The sequence below is a fragment of the Pseudophryne corroboree genome, chromosome 3, assembly GCF_028390025.1.
Source record: "Pseudophryne corroboree isolate aPseCor3 chromosome 3, aPseCor3.hap2, whole genome shotgun sequence".
Classification (NCBI taxonomy): Eukaryota; Metazoa; Chordata; class Amphibia; order Anura; family Myobatrachidae; genus Pseudophryne; species Pseudophryne corroboree.
The window spans coordinates 171,928,435-171,930,934 of record NC_086446.1 but is presented as its reverse complement, the minus strand read 5'-3'; the positions used below and the strand labels follow the sequence as shown (position 1 = coordinate 171,930,934).

The 2,500-nt window shown below is 41.5% G+C and overlaps 1 non-coding gene and 9 pseudogenes across 1 annotated transcript; all 10 read left to right on the top strand.

The window, feature by feature from the left end:
• The window catches only part of LOC134897181 (5S ribosomal RNA), a 119-nt pseudogene extending 75 nt beyond the window's left edge, over positions 1-44 (top strand).
• Positions 45-151: 107 nt separating this feature from the next.
• On the top strand, positions 152-270 carry LOC134895205 (5S ribosomal RNA; annotated as a pseudogene).
• Positions 271-377: 107 nt separating this feature from the next.
• On the top strand, positions 378-496 carry LOC134893484 (5S ribosomal RNA; annotated as a pseudogene).
• A 333-nt stretch (positions 497-829) lies between these two features.
• On the top strand, positions 830-948 carry LOC134897719 (5S ribosomal RNA; annotated as a pseudogene).
• A 107-nt stretch (positions 949-1,055) lies between these two features.
• LOC134895611 (5S ribosomal RNA) lies at positions 1,056-1,175 on the top strand (annotated as a pseudogene).
• A 106-nt stretch (positions 1,176-1,281) lies between these two features.
• LOC134885620 (5S ribosomal RNA) lies at positions 1,282-1,400 on the top strand. The gene has a single exon (XR_010169731.1). It is a non-coding gene; the product is annotated as a 5S ribosomal RNA (ribosomal RNA).
• Positions 1,401-1,506: 106 nt separating this feature from the next.
• Positions 1,507-1,625, top strand: LOC134895036 (5S ribosomal RNA; annotated as a pseudogene).
• Positions 1,626-1,732: 107 nt separating this feature from the next.
• On the top strand, positions 1,733-1,851 carry LOC134894467 (5S ribosomal RNA; annotated as a pseudogene).
• A 107-nt stretch (positions 1,852-1,958) lies between these two features.
• Positions 1,959-2,078, top strand: LOC134897552 (5S ribosomal RNA; annotated as a pseudogene).
• A 334-nt stretch (positions 2,079-2,412) lies between these two features.
• The window catches only part of LOC134888736 (5S ribosomal RNA), a 119-nt pseudogene continuing 31 nt past the window's right edge, over positions 2,413-2,500 (top strand).

The window sequence follows — 2,500 nt, the reverse complement described above, 5'->3', positions numbered from 1 at the left end:
TGCTTGGATGGGAGACCACCTGGGAATAAAATGTGCTGTAGGTATTTTTATACTGCTAGCACGGTTCTGTTGATGCAATCCATTTTCAAACTTATTCATTTATGTACCAGTAGTTAGAAGTAGAAAAGTTCTATCAGAAACCACAAAGCTCATCTACAGCAACACCGCACTGGATATGCCTAATCTCATCCGATCTTGGGAGCTAAGCAGTGTTGGGCCTGGTTAGTACTTGGATGGGAGACCACCTGTAAATTTAAGGTGCTGTAGGTATTTTCATACTGCCAACACCGTTCTGTTGATGCATTCCATTTTCAAACTTATTCATTTATGTACCAGTAGTTAGGAGTAGAAAAGTTCTAACAGAAACCACAAATCTCATCTATAGCCACACCGCACTGGATACGCCCAATCTCCTCTGATCTTGGAAGCTAAGCAGTGTTGGTCCTGGTTAGTACTTTGATGGGAGACCCCCTGGAAATACAAGGTGCTGTAGGTATTTTTATACTGCCAACACCGTTCTGTTGATGCATTCCATTTTCAAACTTATTCATTTATGTACCAGTAGTTAGAAGAAGAAAAGTTCTAACAGAAACTACAAAGCTCATATACAGTCACACCACACTGGTTACGCCCAATCTTATCTGATCTTGGAAGCTAAGCAGTGTTGCTCCTGGTTAGTACTTGGATGTGAGTCTACCTGGAAATACAAGGTGCTGTTGGTATTTTTATACTGCCAACACCGTTCTGTTGATGCATTCCATTTTCAAACTTATTCATTTATGTACCAGTAGTTAGAAGTAGAAAAGTTCTAACAGAAACCACAAAGCTCATCTACAGCCACACCACACTGGTTACATCCAATGTCATCTGATCTTGGAAGCTAAGCAGTGTTGGGTCTGGTTAGTACTTGGATGGCAAACCACCTGGGAATGCAAGGTGGTGTAGGTATTTTTATACTGCCAACACCGTTCTGTTGATGCATTCCATTTTCACACTTGTTCATTTATGTACCAGTAGTTAGAAGTAGAAAAGCACTAACAGAAACATCAAAGCTCATCTACAGCCACACCACACTGGATTCGCCCAATCTCATCTGATCTTGGAAGCTAAGCAGTATTAGGGCCTGGTTAGTACTTGGATGGGAGACCACCTCAGAATACAAGGGGCTGTAGGTATTTTTATACTGCCAACGCCGTTGTGTTGATGCATTCCATTTTCAAACTTATTCATTTATGTACCAGTAGTTAGAAGTAGAAAGCTCTAATAGAAACAACAAAGCTCATATTCAGCCACACCACACTGGATACGCCCAATCTCATCTGATCTTGGAAGTGAAGCAGTGTTGGGCCTGGTTAGTACTTGGATGGGAGACCACCTGGGAATACAAGGTGCTGTAGGTATTTTTATACTGCCAACACCGTTCTGTTGATGCATTCCATTTTCAACTTATTCATTTATGTACCAGTAGTTAGAAGTAGAAAAGCTCTAATAGAAACAACAAAGCTCATCTACAGCCACACCACACTGAATACGCCCAATCTCATCTAATCTTGGAAGCGAAGCAGTGTTGGTCCTGGTTAGTACTTGGATGGGAGTCCACCTGGAAATACAAGGTGCTGTAGGTATTTTTATACTGCCAACACCGTTCTGTTGATGCATTCCATTTTCAAACTTATTCATTTATGTACCAGTAGTTAGAAGTAGGAAAGTTCTAACAGAAACCACACAGCTCATCTACAGCCAAACCACACTGGATACGCCCAATCTCATCTGATCTTGGAAGCTAAGCAGTGTTGGGTACGGTTAGTACTTGGATGGGAGACCACCTCAGAATACAAGGTGCTGTCGGTATTTTTATACTGCCAACACCGTTCTGTTGATGCATTCCATTTTCAAACTTATTTATTTATGTACCAGTAGTTAGAAGTAGAAAAGTTCTAACAGAGACCACAAAGCTCATCTACAGCCACACCACACTGGTTACGTCCAATCTCATCTGATCTTAGAAGCTAAGCAGTGTTGGGTCTGTTTAAGTACTTGGATGGTAGACCACCTGGGAATGCAAGGTGGTGTAGGTATTTTTATACTGCCAACACCGTTCTGTTGATGCATTCCATTTTCACACTTGTTCATTTATGTACCAGTAGTTAGAAGTAGAAAAGTTCCTACAGAAACCACAAAGCTCATCTACAGCCACACCACACTGGTTACGTCCAATGTCATCTGATCTTGGAAGCTAAGCAATATTAGGGCCTGGTTAGTACTTGGATGGGAGACCACCTCAGTATACAAGGTGCTGTAGGTATTTTTATACTGCCAACGCCGTTCTGTTGATGCATTCCATTTTCAAACTTATTCATTTATGTACCAGTAGTTAGAAGTAGAAAAGCTCTAATATAAACAACAAAGCTCATCTACAGCCACACCACACTGTATACGCCCAATCTCGTCTGATCTTGGAAGCGAAGCAGTGCTGGGCCTGGTTAATACTTGGATGGGA